The sequence below is a fragment of the Actinia tenebrosa genome, unplaced genomic scaffold (genome assembly GCF_029948245.1).
Source record: "Actinia tenebrosa isolate PJP-AT-01 unplaced genomic scaffold, QUT_ActTen_1.0 PGA_scaffold0__85_contigs__length_37466705, whole genome shotgun sequence".
NCBI lineage: Eukaryota > Metazoa > Cnidaria > Anthozoa > Actiniaria > Actiniidae > Actinia > Actinia tenebrosa.
This window is the reverse complement of record NW_028292569.1, coordinates 33076553-33093889: the sequence shown is the minus strand read 5'-3', so window position 1 is coordinate 33093889 and position 17337 is coordinate 33076553. Positions and strand designations below refer to the sequence as shown.

The 17337-nt window shown below is 35.0% G+C and overlaps 1 long non-coding RNA gene across 1 annotated transcript; it reads left to right on the top strand.

The window, feature by feature from the left end:
• Positions 1-5226: 5226 nt before the first annotated feature.
• LOC148914131 (uncharacterized) lies at positions 5227-15043 on the top strand. The gene is made up of 3 exons (XR_016118730.1): positions 5227-5286; positions 7009-7084; positions 12469-15043. It is a non-coding gene; the product is annotated as an uncharacterized LOC148914131 (long non-coding RNA).
• The last annotated feature ends 2294 nt before the right edge of the window (positions 15044-17337 follow it).

Below are 17337 nucleotides of genomic sequence, written 5' to 3'. Positions count from 1 at the left end.
TTGAAACCCATTTGGAAGCGAATTTTTCGATTACTAGCACTTTTAGTATGGCAAAAAATGTAAAGAATACATTCTGTATGACTTATGCCCCGTCCACACGTATCCGGGAATTTCACGAACACAAACATTTTCGGACACGTGTGGACGGGGCCTTAATGGACGAATATGGCTCAACAGTTTATTGGGAGCTTCAAAGCTCCTTTTATTGGATTTGTACTATGAACCATAAGATTATGGTCAAGGATCTACTTTTTCACATCTATTGGTGGCCATAGCTAACATTAACGTAAGATTAGTCAGTTTGAGTTTATTCTCACAGAGATATTCTCTATTTGATGATTGAAGTGATTTTTTACGAGGATCCTGGGTTGCATCATCGATTTCTGAATAAGAGCGAATTCCAATTGATCGGAAGTATTTTATTTTCTTAAAGAAACTTCAAGCGATTCTCCACAGCTAATAGATAATTTTGCTTGATAGATTGAAAAAATTCAGGCTGAAAAGCTTTTTTGAGTAGGTATAATGTTTAGGCCACCCATCCAAATACTAATCCTCCTTAGTCGTGCTTGACTCAGTATTTTCGATGCCTACGTTTTTCCCACTGGACCACACTTCAATATACGTAATCAGCATAACAATAGCCGTAAAAACAATGCACCAGATAGACTAGACTTTTTGATGTTATTTTCTCAACCGATTCCGTGCGTGGCAGTGATGCAAGGGATTAGCCGATATGGTCTGGGGGCCGGCTGGTCTCTCCCCTGATGCTTCGGCTAGAACATTTTCTTGCGTAATTCGTACACCCAAGGGCAGAAGGATTTAATCGCCGTCAAGTCCGAAGTCCATACGACGCCTCAGCTCTGCGGATGTCTCGGGGGTATGGCAAATTAGAATCGATTTTTTTTCTTTTTTTTTTTTTTTCTTTTTTTTTTTTTTTTTTTTTTTTTTTTTTTTTTTTTTTCAATTTCTGTTGGTTGACTTGAGTTCATATCTCACCTTTAGAAAGAAATATTTAATTATTTTTTACTACATTGAATTGTAGATAATATTCTTATTTATGCATGTTTACGCGAAGGGTTTCAGATGCATTTTTTTTACGTTGATTCAGTCTATTTTAGTTATTCTATATTCTTATTCCCTACACGCTCATCCAATAGTAGTTTCAATGTTCAAAGTCTAACATAACTCTCAAAATTGCTTTGACGCAGTTATTCTTAGAAATCGTTTTAAAAATGTGGCTTTTATGAGAAGAAAACGGTTAAAGGTAGTGGATGGGAATGTGTGTTTTTCAATTTCATTTCATCTTTATCAAGCAGCAAATCAAAAAAGACGTTCCTCAAAGTTTTATAACTCTTGTCCATGCAGCATAACAAGCTAATATAGAAAGCTAGAGAGCGGTCGTACGCGGCCAGTACCATTTATAAAATAACTGTAATGAATGTCGTGCTCTGATTGGTTTGGAGCGCGTGCTTTATGAGAGCACATCGCACGCGCGCGCACTTTCCGTTGCAACATTCCTATCTTTTATTGTAATTGTATTTTATAAAAGAAATAAAAAAAACTTGCTTGCTGTGCTGTGTGCAGTCATAAAGCACTTGCGGATTGGCAGAACACTCGAGAAGTGTCCAGAAGCACTCTGCTACGCGTCGTGCTTCTCCTAACACTTCTCTCGTGTTCTGCCAACCCCCACGTGCTTTATGACTGCACACAGCACGCGCGCGCGTTTTCTATTTCTTCAATAAAAGTACAATTGAGAGTAAAGAGGAAGTCTCAATTTCAAAAGAATATATGTTCATTGACCACCGCATCGATGCTATCGAGGTAACAACAGTAAACGTGATTAGTGATTTTTATTTTTGTTTTCAAATATATATGTAAGTATGTTTATAATTGACTATTTAAAAGTATTGAATGTCTATGGTGCGACGAAGGTCAAGGTACCACAGGGTGCCCAACCCCTTTCCTATAATTGTTGTGATTCATCTCAATAGAAATTTCGCCTGTGGGCAAACTCTTTACCCTTGCTCAAGTCGAGGCATATGTAAATTAGTTTTGTAGTATGGATTATCATTTGAAGGTTCTAATCAACTCCTAAATTAGTTGTAGAACGTAATGGAGGAATCATTAGTTGAAAAGGAGGTTTGAAGGTCCTTTCACTGGATGTGAACTCCATCAGACCATGACTATTTCACATCCAGTGAAAGGACCTTTTTCATAATCGATCGAAAAGATATATGCTTTGATCAACGCAAAAGAAAAAAGAAAATAGATTAAAAAGAAACTTAATGGAGGAATATGGATTGAGAATTGTTTAGAAGGTTGAAAGTTGCTTTCACTGGATGTGAACTTCTTTAGACTATGACTATTTCACATCCAGTGAAAGGACCTCTGAATACCGTTATTTGAATAAAGGACAACACTAAAATACGGCCATTTGAATTCTCTATTAATATTTATCGAATAATCGATATTTTAAGCCTTCAAACCATTAAAGAAGTCATTTAATTCGAAAAACAATCATTCATTAATGGGTTTTCTGTGTATAAGAAACGATTCCATTAAGCAAATGGTATTTAAATTAAAACATATTTTTTATGGTTTATGGTCCCGGTTGCCATAATAGTTATAAACGTTTTTTTCCCACTGGGCGGCGAAAAATAGTGTCTGAAAATAAGCCAATATTTACTTCATCTTCACCAGAACAAGAGACAGATGCCAAATAACTTTTTCTGACAATAATTGGTCTACCTAAGTGTTTTTGAACTGTTTTAGGTTATTCATAACTTACGAGTTCCTCAAGAACACGTAACATACGGTTTGATGTCAGCTTATTCTGTCAAATCATACGACTTGGAAAAGCTAAATAAATGGCAAATATTTGGTTTTAAAACTATTCCTTTTTATATTTCATTCAACATTGAAATAAATTCTTTATAGAAATACTAAAACTAATGAAAAGAAAGCTCTTTGAATTGCCTTTGAGCGCGAGTTAAAACTGCTTCCCCCCTAGAAAGTAGATTAACGGCTTGCGCTTACGGTTGTCTGTCGGTTGTTTGTTAAAAAGCACCTGAATTCTTGAAGATTCTCACTTCATATTTCATTCATGATTGAAATAAATTGTCTACAAAATTATAGAAACATTTGAAAGAGTCTGCATACAAAACTGCTCTTTCTAGAATGTAAAAATATATAATTGTTTGCTAAAAAATCGCCTTCATTCCTGAACAATACTCCTTGATCCGTCTTTGACTACATAAGAATGTTTTTGCTGTGGTTCTTGGCTTTAACTAAGATAGTCCCAGAAGGATGTTTTCTGTGCATTCGCGAGTTCTACTTTTCAATCAGGCTGTTCCTCGTGACCGGTGTGACGGAAGTGACGTAATCAAGCCATGAAAACCCATAGCCTTGCCGGGCAGAGCCGGGCAGTCTTAAAATGTCAAACAGAGTCTGCTAGAGTAGAAAAATTGCTTCCAAATGGTTTTCAAAGCGAAGCAATCAAGATCAAAAAGAATTAGATTACTGGCATCTCGGGAGAAGAGAGACCTAATAAAAAATGCTGCAAAGGTTTGCACCTTGGGCAAAAAGATGACTGTGTCGAGATAAACTCTACGCCTGGGATGTAGTCTTTTCATCGAAACACGCCATTCAATCACAAGCTGAGCTATTAACCCTCAATCAGGATGTCAAGGGATGATCCTAAACCAGATAAATCAGGTATTGCAATGAACTTAAAAACCTTAACTATGCGTGACGCTGATTGCTTTGAACGCATACTCACTCCTTTCCGTCTGGGATGCGTCATGAAAACTAAAAAGAAATTTCATCATAGTTAGTTTGATCTCTTCAAAAGTTTAAGTTTTGATTCATAAAAAAGGACCATACTTCCAGACATCGAGTGCTGAACCGTCGTATGGCAGCGCGAAACGCTGGCATATGGCTGACGGGAGTTTTCGACCCCAACACCGCTATCCGAAGATTTACAGACTGATCAGGAAACTCGGCCAAAGCCTAAGGGAGAGGTTAATCGGCCCCTAGACCGTAGATGATTAACTCCTTGCTATGACCAGCAAACTCAAAATTCTTGATTGTGACGGGGATGGTTTTGACTGCATACTCACTTCTTTCCATGTGGGATCATTCATAAAAGCACTATCGCACCTCACTAGTAGTTTTTTTAAAAAAAATACGTTTATGCCTGTTTATAGTGTGGACGCTCTCGAAAACTGAGCTAGGATCCATCTCGGATCTATCCAAACTAGATCGATCTAAAATGGACCTAATTTGAACGAACCCATAGACCGCCGGGCACACATAAAATGCCCGGCAGTTTATAATTTTGTACGATTTCTCAACTAAAACTACTGCTTATTGATTAAAAGTATTATGGTCTCGTGGATAAACTTCAAGCAACTCTTCTCTGCTTAAATAAATTCAGTTTGATGTATTTATATTTCCTCGTCATAGAATAAAAGCGAACCTTTACGTGCCCCTCTGGAAAAATTGGACTGCCGTGAACGCGTTAAATGCCCGGCATGCGCAGCTGTTACGGGAAAGTAAATAATTATTATGAATAAAAATTAATGAGTCAGTTGTTATAGGGCAATTTTTAGACCAATTTGAATTATTCAAATACTGCAGTTTCCTTCTCACAATATGGTTAGGGTTAGGGTTAGGTGTACGAGAATATATTGTTAGGGTTAGGGTTAGGTGTACGAGAATATATTGTTAGGGTTAGGGTTAGGGGTACGAGAATATATTGTTAGGGTTAGGGTTAAGGCTACGAGAATATATTGTTAGGGTACGTTAGGGTAGAGCTCAAAAGTATAAAAATAAAAATCAAACACACATACAAAATTAAGGGTGGCTATCCTAAATATTTATACATAGCTGTATGGCTATTCATACCCTGCAAGCAGACAGGGTAGTCTATTTATTGATGTTTGCCAGATGAGTTGAGTAAAGCGACAGCTGCTAGGATGTAGTATTTCAAAGAAGCGGTCCACTCATCCATTTATTAGCATTCATTCATTCATTGGTATACATTGGAGTTCAGGGGGGCGAGTTTTTAAATTCTGGACCTATTTTGTATTATTAATATATATTTTTTCGTGTATTGCGCGTTTTAAAATATTCCGCCATTCCGCCATTCCGTCGTTCCAAGGTTCTACGCTGAAAGGTTCGCCCTGCGTTGAGTATAATCGCGCAAGGTTTTATGGGTATGCGATACACAAGAACAAAATGGCCGCGTCAAGTTTGAAGGGAGACGAAAATCGCTATTTCTTTACGGTAAGAAACGTTCAGAACCTTAAAAGAACCCTTGAAATATTGAATCTAAATGTTTCATCTTCTCTGTAAGCCTTTTTTCCCTGATATTTGTGGTCTTGTCGTTAAATTAGCGACCATTAATTGTGACACGTGTGAAGTCGCTCGTCGCTGTTTTCAAGCATCCATTTTGTGTTTGGGTTTTAATCGTTGAACTGGCCTAAAAAAGGGTATTAAAACTTTTTCGGATATCGTTGTTCAATTTACAATGTCTTTTAAAGTATTTCTTAAACTTATTTTCTTCGTAGTTTGAAGACAAAAACGTGTACTCACCTACCCCTCCATAGAAAACATAATACCCAACACTGCTTTGGGGTTTGTTTTGTGGCAATATATTTTTGAAGAATTAATCTTATAGAAAATATACAATAGCGTGCTTATATCACAGTACAGAGACATGCTTGTGCGTTTTATATTCCTTAAATATGCAATGGATAAGGCTCATCTAAGGCTCGTAATTTACCTATTTATAAATGAATAACCATGCAATTTAAAAAGATATATATTTTGAAGTGTTTAATAGTGACAAGTGTAACATGGCTTTTCGTTTCGTTGTCAGACAGCTAGGATAAAAATGATTGAAAAAGATGTTTTAAGCCTTAAGAACACAAGAAAAGCTATTCAATTTAGCTTTTCGGCGCTAGCTTGGATTGTGTTACGGTCACCAAAAAGTTCGGACATCATTCTCTGATTTCCATACAAATTCACTGACTTTAAAGAGAAAATTTAGATAGATTCCTTTAGTTAGCTATCTTAGCAGCAGTAGGAAAAGCTTCAATCAAGCTAGAAAAAAGATTATTTACCTATTTAGAGAACTTTGCTTATTAACATCAACCAAGAAAATAGTTCATTTAGAGTCAGTACATTTGTACGGAAATTCGAGAACAATGTCCGAACTTTTTGGTGACCGTAACACAATCTAAAACAATTTATACCCCTCGAGGGCTAGCGCTGAAAAGGTGAATTAGAAGTGAGTGAAATTTGAGTTTTCTAGAATGTAGAAATATATGATTGCTTGCAAAAACTCTGCTAAAATCAAAATAATTCAAATTTTTGATTCAAAATATAAATTAAATGCTTCTATAATTCATAGTTTTTGCTCCTTTGTGGTTGTATAACTAGTGACATCCCATTTTTACTATTCTTTGTTTACACCTTACATCATCACGGCCATGTTGGTACCATTTAACAAAAAATTTCTCATTAATTAGCATCCATTGCCACCATGTTTTTGTCTTTTAACTCTCTTGGGAATGCTTACAACCCATCAATTGGTTGTTGCATCTTTAAGTTAACCTTAACAAATGAGTCTTTAGTTATAAAATGATATTAGGTGTATATTATTTTAGCAATCATGAAAAGGTACTGTTGGAAAACAATTAGGGGAATCGTTGTGCATAAAAATTGATCTCGATAATTTCCCAAGTCTTGGTTTAGTTTTCTCTCATTTTCCCCATTCTTTGGAATTTTTCTCTAATATTTTTTGCTTTGTGAATTGAAGGATGTTTTCTGTGATGTCTGATCTAAAACTATTTTGGCTGGTCATCAAGGCTGCCAATTGAGCAGCCATTAATTTAAGCAATGGACTCGTTAGCAGATCAAACAAATTCAGCCTAGACTGACTCATGGAATCAGTCTTGATATAGATCAATACATGATTAATGATTTCTTTTAATTTAATTTCAGGCAAGTAACCATATCTGGAGATGATTATGAATGATTTACTCTGCTCCCCCAGTCTTTTTGATAGCTGTATTTGCTGGTATGTTACGTGTATTACTCTTGCACATGAAGATACAGCGTAGCAAAACAATACACTCTGCTGTGAGAGGTTTCATTAGTGAGTGCTGCTCATCAAAACTGAAACATTTTGGATCTGAACATGCTTGCTTTCTCTGAATATCATTTCATTGTTTACATAATACTCACAGTTTAGTGATGTGTATGGAAGCATTACACATGAAAATAGCACTTAGATGAAACCTGCCATGCTTAATTATGTACATGTTAAGACAACTTGAACAGGAGAATATTTTTTTTGAGATTGAACTTAATACATGTAGTTTGCTTTTTTTATTGAACAATTATTTTCATTCAAAGTACATTAGCCTGTGGCCATGAATATAAGCATTGTTTGATTGGTTATATGAATACTAGGACATTAAGAAAACCATGGGTTGTGGCAATTAATGGGACACACAGAGAGGTTTAACACCAAAGTGTAAGAATATAATGAAGTCAGATAGCAATGGGTTGTAGTGCAGCCAGTGAATGGTAGAATACTGGTTGTAGGGGTCTTTACTCAATCCTATGGAATTTTTGATTGGCTAAAACTGAGAGGGATTATTTTATGGGGGGAGGGGGGTCGACTGGAAAGGGAATTGGAGAATGAGAGTTTTTTTTTATCTATTTTTATTATCTTCATAGTCATGTTTTATATTAATCAACAAAATAAACACAAAATATGATAGAATTTTGTGGAATGAGAATAAAAGTGAACGGTAGGAAAAGGGAGACTAAAAGTGTCTTAGTGTAATCCATATCAGCAATGCTGTGTTCTGATTGGATGAGCTACTACTGGACTATAACTCAATTCTGACAAAAGATTAAATTGAATTGTAGTTATTTATATTTAATCTAATTCCTGCCATCATTGCGTAAGAGTCAATGAACAATTCCGGCTGGAGAACTAATTGCCAAATAGAATAGAGACAGAAAGATGATGTTGTTAGAATGAAACACAACGATAGAAGTGAGCCAAACTATTCCTACTCTTTGAGCATTAAAGATACAGTGATGAATCTAGAGGGTGTGTGATCCTGTATGTATAAAGTACAATAAGCATTCATATTTAACAAGACTCCATGTTATACCAGAATATAAAGCTACATGTTCAAAATGGTCTTAAATGTTTACAGTTTCTTTCTTTTTGAAAAGATCTTGTTACAAAGCAGAAGATTCAGTTATTTCTGTGACAACTGTCTTTTGGTAAGAAGTGTGCAGATGGTGATGACTTCTAATAAGTTAGGATTTCTAAGAATTTTTCAACTTCATAGGCAATAGATTATTGTGGTTTGTTATTATTATCTTATGAAATCAAAAATGAATGAATGAATTTTATTTATCCACGGTATTTATTTGCCCTGTCTTTTACGGTAATATTCACTGGGAGGTGTGATCTTTTGTTTGCCTTTTCTTGTTTAGCTAAAGCCACAGTGCTTGTGTTTCTGGACTTGAATAAATATTTATTCTTGTTCAATAATGGTCCTCAAAATTGTCAATCAAAATACTTTTTCACTACATGATGATTTGTAAGTTATTGTAATTCTAATTTCAAAATATCTTCCTAATTGACAAAAATAAACTTCTTTTTTCGATTTTACTTCACTAGTATTATAGCAAAAAAGGCATAAAAAGCACCTGTTATTATAAATTATATAACAGCAATACTGATTGGATCAAATCAGCCAATAGCGAGCAAAACTAGTGCCAGTCCTTTTCCTCTGCTGTGCAAGTGACGCCGCTTGTGGATGAATGAAGAAATCGTACGAGTCGCGCTTGTTTTTGTGGAGTTTTCGATGGTCTTTGCTAGTTTTACTTAAAAATGCTTTGTTTTCATATATTTTTAAAAGTCTTGGTAATATGTTGTTTAATCGTAGTTGAAAATGTGCGGTTTTTTTTGGCAAATTATGCGATTTTTTTTAGGTCAATTGTGCGAAATCGCATCGCCGCATTACGTCAGATGCCCTGAATTAAAGACAGCAGAACTATAAATATTTATTAACCATGGTAATCATAAACAAGAATTTTTAAGTAAGATGTTAATGACTTCTAAGCGAGGAATTTTAAGAATCTTCGAACTTCATGGCGAAAAATTTTTTTGGTTTACTGTTCATGCTTTGATTCAATTCAACTATTCAAAGGGATAAACTACTAGTTGTGTTAAAGAACTACTCGCCTGATCAATTGCTTCGACTTTTATATTATTTTGCAAGCTGAAAACGATTCTCATCACTTGATGCTATATTTTAAACGTATTTTGGCTCTAAAAATTTCAATGCAATGTAAACTAATTTAGATTTTGAGATGACAAAATTTTGATCACTGGTGGGAGAAGATATATTGCATATTATATAGTTCCAAAAATTATCCATCTCCATCCCCTCCCTCCCCCCCACCCACCAACACACACATACCCACACACACACACAAAACGTCCAAGAGGTGGGGGGTTCGTATGACAGAATGATAGAATTTTCAGGGCTAGGGGGGTCTTTTAAAAACATTGCCACATAGTGGGGGGAGGGTATGGATTATTTCTGGTACTACACTTTTGGTGAATTTGCAGTGACAGCCCAATATGTGAATATATTTTCTACCAATACAATACCATTTTATTTTGACTCTTTCTCCTGAACAAACTTAAAGTACAGTCACCTTATTTTAAGAAATCTATATTATCGTTTAGATAAGCTTTATTCTATAAATTGTTGGCCTAGTTTGTTCTTGTTAATAGCATAATGCTTACAGCTTTTTAGGGAAATGAATTAATATGCTATCTTAAAGAATTCTTACCAAATGTCCATATTGTGCCATCATTTCCTTGAAAAAGTCTCTGTTCAGACCTGTTATCCATATCCAGAAACAAACTCACAGCTGATCAGAGTCATTGTGCAGCTAATTAAAACATAGAATTGAAATTAAGATTGTTAGAGTCTCAAGGAAAGATAAATATTGGAGAACCCAGAGAAAAAAAACAGGGTTTGATTGAATTGTGTGCCAGATCAACCTATCCTTCCAAATAATATATTGTGGGGCTTCAAGTGACACTACAATAAAATATCTCCAAGTTTTACTATTCATACACATGCTAAAGCTTTTTACAAAAGAAGAAAACCGGCATTTCATTTCTCATTAGCATTTTCGGTTCTTAAGATATTCAAGCTTCAAGTTAATGCTAATTAGGAGATTAATGATGCCATATTTTCATCAGTATGTATCTGACAGTTTTTGATGAATGTTGTTCAAACATTGAATTATAATTGTATTCAAAGTATGGAGCATGTACAAACTGTAGTTGCTATGACAACACACTGGTGTCCAGGCCCCTTTCAGCCATTGCTTTGTTATTTTTGTGACTACTGTTTCGATAGAAGTGTAGCCATGTCATCTTGTTGAGTGCGTGAGTTAAATACCAAAGGAAACCCAAATCAAATACTGATTTTTGTCCGATATGCTTTCAGACATTGTTCGGAGCCAATCAGATCGTTGTTGTGACATGACTACATAAAAACTGTAATAACTCTACAAATATTTGACCACTGTCAGTCAAACTTGTACGGATATACATTGCCGGACATTGTTACACGAATGCCAATCATGTGACACATGACATCATCAATCACGTGACTGCATAAAAACTGTAATAACTCTACAAATATTTGACCACTGTCAGTCAAACGTGTACATATATACATTGCCGGACATTGTTACACACCAGTGTCAATCATGTGACATATGACGTCATCAATCACGTGGCTACATAAAAACTGTAATAACTACAAATATTTGACCACTGTCAGTCAAACTTGGACAGACATACATTGCCAGACATTGCTTACACATGGGTGCCAATCATGTGACACATGATGTCTCAATCACGTGGCTACATAAAAACTGTAATAACTCTACAAATTTTTGACCACTGTCAGTCAAACTTGGACAGACATACATTGCCAGACATTGCTTACACATGGGTGCCAATCATGTGACACATGATGTCTCAGTCATGTGGCGAAATTAAAACTGTACTAACTCTACAAATATTTGACCACTATCAGTCAAACTGGGACAGACACTTTGCCGGACATTGTATACACACGGGTGACTATGATGTCATCAATGACATGACTACATTAAAACTGTACTAACTCTACAAATATTTGACAGACATACATTGCCAGATATTGCTTACACGTGGGTGCCAATCATGTGACTATGATGTCATCAATCATGTTACTACATAAAAACTGTAATAACTCTGCAAATACTTGACCACAGTCAGTCAATTTTGGATAGACAAACATTGCCGAACATTGCTATGATGTCATCAATGACATGACTACATTAAAACTGTACTAACTCTACAAATATTTGACCACTGTCAGTCGAACTTGGACAGGCATACATTGCTGGACATTACTTACAAATGGGTGCCAATCATGTGACATATGACGTCACCAATCACGTGACTACATATAAATCGTGATAACTTTGCAAATACTTGACCACAGTCAGTCAATTTTGGATAGACAAACATTGCCGAACATTGCTTACACACATTGACAATCATGTGAAATGAATTCACCAGTCACATGACCACATTAAAAACTGTAAGTGCTCTATAAATATGTGATCAATGTGAGTCAAACTTGGACGGACATACTTTGCTGAACACTGCTGACACATCTTTCAATCATGTGACATATGACTTCACCAGTCATGAAATCTTCATGATGTTGAAAATGGCAGTATCCACATGCAGGCTTTGACTGCATATTTTTTCTACCTAGCAGAAAATTGTTTGATTAAATTCGTTTCTATGACCATAACAGACATTTTAACCTAGCCTTATTAGATGCCATTTCTCTGAAAGGCAGAAACATAAAAACATAAGATTTAAGGCAGTGGTAACCTGGAACCCAGGCTGTTGCTATGGCAACTGATTTACATGGCCTTGGTCATATGACCAAGCTAAACCTAAATTGGCCAGTGTTTTGTCTCTGGCAACTGACTGGCCATTTCTTTAAGCTCTGTAATATTAATTTTTAAGTGAACTTCTAAATTCCAACTGAATGATGAAAATAGGAAAACCAATTTTTTTTGGCCACTAAAAAATATATTTTAAACCAGTCGTGAAACTTTATACTAACTGTAAAGAACGCCCTGAGAAAAAACCCTCAAATCAATCAGTCAATGATCTACTCACATGCAATGCTTAGTCCAGGAATCCAACCCTTGACCCTCAGAGGTGAGTGTACTATTGCTATGTCACCTTTGGTCCCCCTCTTGTTAACCAACGGGTAGCTTGTATCCCAAAAAAATGTCATTACAAGGTACTTAATTCTTTGGTTTTGTATTTTCTAGGAGGCTCCACTTCAGTGAACAACATTCAAGAGGCACATGTGAAATGTTACAGATAAGCTAAAGTAATAGAGTAAAAACATTACTATGTACAACACATATACATGTAGCACTAATTTCAAATATTGATGAAATCGTTTTGCTTCATTGTCGTACAAGGCACTTTAATGTCAGCTCAACCCATCTTTGTTATCAAGCTCATTATGGTACTAGTTTCCTGACAGGTGCACCTTCAAAATCGTAGAAAATAAATTTGTTTATAATTTGAAAAAACTAGCAATTAGGGAACGGCTAACTCACAAGTCACAAAACTGGCGAACTCGAAATAACTCTAAGATCACGGCAGAGACCTAACCAAAACTACTTATTGATGATGGTCAGACCTCAGAGGTGACGCATGAATTGATTTGTATAGGACTCCACAGCTGATTGCAATAAATTATAGCCATGGTGTATCGTGAAAGACTGAAATATTTGCACCAAGAATATTGCCAGACTGTTTAACAATCAGATATCTGAGAATTATTTATAGCTAACTTTCTCAAAGATATTTAAATCCAAAACTGCTTAAGTTTAATATATAGATATTGAGACATTAAGGTTTCATTAGAATCACTGGATACCGTCACATTGAGTTTCGTAATTTAACACAGTGCTTGATAAAATAATGAGACATAAAAAGGAAAATTTTACAATGAAAACATTGAAGCTTGTAGGAGTCCACAATACATGTTGTAATATGCTTTGTTTAAAGATTATCAATCCATCTGTGGTTGGTACTCATCTCCGATATACTAACACCTGTCTACAGTGAAATACTTACCTCTGGTGTACCTCTAGATTCAATCAATACAGGATACAGGTGAGTAACTGGTTTAAGATATGTTATAACACTGATAATTATAGAATATAATAGAGACTATTGTACAGACAAATGTAGGTCTATTGTGATAAAAAGATCAATGTAGGGCATACAATTTTGTTTACTGTTGGTAGGTAAAGTAGAACATTATAAGAGTAGTTGAATAGCTCACTTCCAAGATGTGCTTCACTTGTTACGTTTCAGTACAAGGCTACATGCTAAAATGAATGAATGGTTAACTTTACTTGCTGTCCATTCTTCTAGTAGAGTTACAAATAATGTGACAGATGCTAACATTTCTTTACCGCTCAGATTTAAAAGAATTGAATAGACCTTACCTTAATTCACTTGAGTAACCACAAGACAATGGCTCTAAGTCAAGGTTCTGCCTGATGTATTCAAACATTTACTGTATCTTGCATATGAAGTCCAAACTCTAATTTCAAACCATCGTCTAGTGGTCACTCAAGCAAATTCATTTAAGGTTTATTTTAATATATATTAAGATATTTTGAATTGAAATTATATTTAATTTAATTTTCTTAAATTTGAAACTATATTTAATTTAATTTTTGCTTAAAATAATTTCCAGTGCCTAGTATAAATAATTAAAGTATTAAATGACTATAAATGGCTATAAACTTCAATGACCATACAATACACAGCGAGTCTTTGTTACACGTTTTCTAGTGTTGGTTTCAAGCAGCTTCCTAAAAAAAAGCATGAACTGTGTGAGCTGTGTTATTTGTATTGGAGCAGGCATAGCTCAGTAGGTTAGCATGCAGCCTTCAGAGATAGAGGTACACAGTTTGATCCTTAGGATATTGATGTCTGTTTCATCATCTCTCTAATTCTTGTGGATTCAGCTTTGAATACTTTTAAAACAACAAATAATGGAGAGAAGTAAAGTGTGCACTGACAGCTCCCAATAAAACAAACTACCAGCTAAAGGAAAGTGTTGAAGCCTAATATGTTTAAAGCTGCTTGGTGAGTGTTGGTTGCTTTTTTTCCACTGTGCCACCCATGTCCTAAACATTCTCTCTTCAGCTATTAAATACAATTGTAAATGCAATGTCTTCAAATCAAAAAGCAGACTCCAGAGATTGTGTATCTACTTGTTTAGGCTACTGGAATCTATCAGGTTGATAGATCATGGCCTACTATAGATGAAGAAGTGTTTTGGTGTCTAATGTTGAAGGAAAGTAGGAGACTAAAAGAGTAGACATTAGCTGTTTAGCCTGTTGGAATCCTAGAAGGTTGATAAATCATGGGTTGCTGTAGAACAGGTTCTTTTCCTCTATAGAGGGAGAAGCATTTGTGAGTCTAATGATGAAGGAAAGGTAGAGGTTTAAAGAAAAGAGAGCTGTTCAGTCTCTTGGATTCTTAGAAGGTGTGAAGATCCTGGCCTGCTGTAGAACAGGATTGTTTTCCTCTATAGAGGGAGAAGGGTTTTTTGAGTTTGAACTTAAAGCCAGTCTTAAAAGACTCCCATATTGATCTCATCCAGGGAATATGTTTGAAGGCATGGATAAAATGACGCACTGTACTTCCATGCAATTATCTTGTTATGTATGGTTTGTTTTGTTGTTGAACACGTACTTTGTATAAAAGGCCACTCGTGTTGATTGGTATTTACTGGTTTATTTTTGGTCTTGTATAAAAGGCTACTTGTGTTGATTGGTATTTACTGGTTTATTTTTGGTCTTGTATAAAAGGCTACTTGTGTTGACTGGTATTTACTGGTTTATTATTGGTCTTGTATAAAAGGCAATTGTGTTGATTAGTATTTACTGGTTTATTATTGATCTTGTATAAAAGGCAATTGTGTTGATTAGTATTTACTGGTTTATTATTGGTCTTGTATAAAAGGCAATTGTGTTGATTAGTATTTACTGGTTTCTTTTTGGTCTTGTAAAAAAGGCAATTGTGTTAGTATTTACTGGTTTCTTTTTGGTCTTGTATAAAAGGCAATTGTGTTGATTAGTATTTACTGGTTTCTTTTGGGTCTTGTATAAAAGGCAATTGTGTTGATTAGTACTTACTGGTTTCTTTTTGGTCTTGTAAAAAAGGCAATTGTGTTGATTAGTATTTACTGGTTTCTTCTGGGTCTTGTATAAAAGGCAATTGTGTTGATTGGTTTTCACTGGTTAATTTCTGTCTTGATGCAAAGTTGTTGTCTGACAAGTGAATGTGTTTAGAAGGTGTTCTCTGTGGTTTATATCTTGATTACTAGCATTGTATGATCTGGTTCCTTGAAAAACGCAAGCTAAATATTCTGATAAACTTAAAATGTGTAAACCAAATAAATTAATATATAATAATAATAATAATAATAATTAATAGTATGTTGAAATATATGTTTAATGCATTACTCCACATTTAATCCGTTAATGTTTTATGTTTATGTAAAAAAGTATCCCATTTCACTAGATGACCATACTAAAAAAGTGCTCTAAGCAGTATCATATGATTATAAAGTAATACATATCTTGATTAGCACCATGACATAGGAGCTAAGCTAGTCATAGGCCAAGGATATATCCTAGGCATTAGAGACATTTAGTTATTGAACAAAATATGTTAGTAATGTGTAAAGAACATTAGAATCATAAAAATATGGTGGACTTGACACAACTCAGTATTGAACATTGTACAAGATGCTATACTGGATATAAAGCAGTACTGCTGATTAAATAATTAGAATGAATGTCAGTAATAACCTTGGGTTTTTAGGAACTACACAAGCTGGAGTAACCAACCTCTGGGGCGTGCCTATTAACCATCAATCAAGGTTTGTTTCTGTCAATAATGCAATTCAACTTAAGACATGAATAATTTAAGATATTAGCACTGTGATTGAATAAGCATCTTCTAAACACAGTTCCGTTAAATACAAGTCAATTAAGACTGAGAACAAGAAATTAAAATCACTAAGATTTTATACAATACAATACGCTTTATTTACACCAAAGATTACAATGAAGAAAAGTATAGGTATAAGTACATTCTCAAAAGAATGGTAGAAGTTACCTAGAATAACTATATAAAGCTAAATGAGCTAGGTAACACGATCATAATGAAGTGAAGTACAAGTCTTTTGACAGTGTAAATAAGACAAATTCTGAGCATACTGCCTTTATCCAATCAAAGGAATCAAATTTGTTTGACAATGAAAAATAAATGGAATTAGATAAAGGAAAATGATGACTACTGATCACTGTAGAAAAGCCTGTAGAAAAGACTTGTATGAGTGAGTTTCGGGTATTGGGCTGTTTGCTTTATTTCTAATTGCAAAACTGCTGTCATCTCTTGGTGACCAAAAATGGATTAACAAAACATTAGAAATGGTTGATGCCAATACCTGAACGCAATACTAAAAGCACTGTACAATATAGAGAAATATATAAAGTAATACTATAGTATGGTCGATCTAGCCCCTGTGCCCCTCTGAATTTTTATATTTAGTTTAATCATTTTAGTGACTCTTTACATCAGGGGTTCATCATGTAAAAAGCACTAATTTAGTCTTGGATAGTTCCAAGGTTTGAAGAGGAAAGAATAAAGTAATTCTAGAAACCTAAATGGAGACAAACAAGACGTTGTTGATACATGTTACGACAACCCAATGATAAGCAGCCCAATGACCAAAAGATCTTCCAAAGTATCTGTAAGATAAGGCGACAGTGCAGAGAAAAGAATGCATTGGTTCCAGACACTAGAAAGAAATTAAAGCATGAAGAAAGTCTGTTATACACTATGATTGTAAGCCCATTGAACAATGATCTTCCAAGGCATTTCTCACACCCTTTGCTGCTGCCTTCATGGCATACGAACTCCCTTCGCATCAGAATCAACACTACATAGCTAATTTGTGCACCCCTAAGACAAAGTTCCTCCTGGCCGACAAGAATTTGTTGTCTACAGGATGCCCTACAGCGAGTGTGACAAAGTCTACATAAAAGAAACAGGAAGACCTGCACAAGAAAAATATAAAAAGAGCACAAGAGATT